At 25.1% G+C, this 435-nt stretch overlaps 1 protein-coding gene across 1 annotated transcript in view; it reads left to right on the forward strand.

Annotated features, from left to right (window-relative positions):
- LOC119589303 (kinesin-like protein KIF28P) overlaps window positions 1-435 on the forward strand; it is a 24501-nt gene that overhangs the window by 14592 nt on the left and 9474 nt on the right. The gene's annotated exons all lie outside the window — the stretch shown is intronic.

Here is a 435-nt window from a genome sequence, read left to right on the forward strand (position 1 = left end):
CTTTTATGCTCTTAGACAAATATATCTTTTTACATACTTTTTAATATATCTGCTTTTTCATTAAATATTCAGAAAGATTTTCTGTATTTGATATTTTGTTTTGTTTATATAATTGCTGTATATAATGCACATCAATCTGCATGCAATTGATTTTTTTTGTCCAAATATCTATGAAAATTTATTAGAAAAAATAGAATTTCCAAATTTTAGCACAAATGTCTCGCATTATCAGCACGAATAGAATAAAAACAAAGTGGTAACGGAAATGATAGATAGAATAAGATGATGATGACTGAGGCAAATAATTAGATATTAATAACATCTCAGAAGGAAATGGTAAAGCCTCTAGCAAAAACAAAACAAAAAAAATTATAATAGGGTAATATTACCACATATTAACGCAACACAAGTAAAAATTCCATGAAAACAATAAAT

This window comes from Penaeus monodon, chromosome 25, assembly GCF_015228065.2.
Source record: "Penaeus monodon isolate SGIC_2016 chromosome 25, NSTDA_Pmon_1, whole genome shotgun sequence".
NCBI lineage: Eukaryota > Metazoa > Arthropoda > Malacostraca > Decapoda > Penaeidae > Penaeus > Penaeus monodon.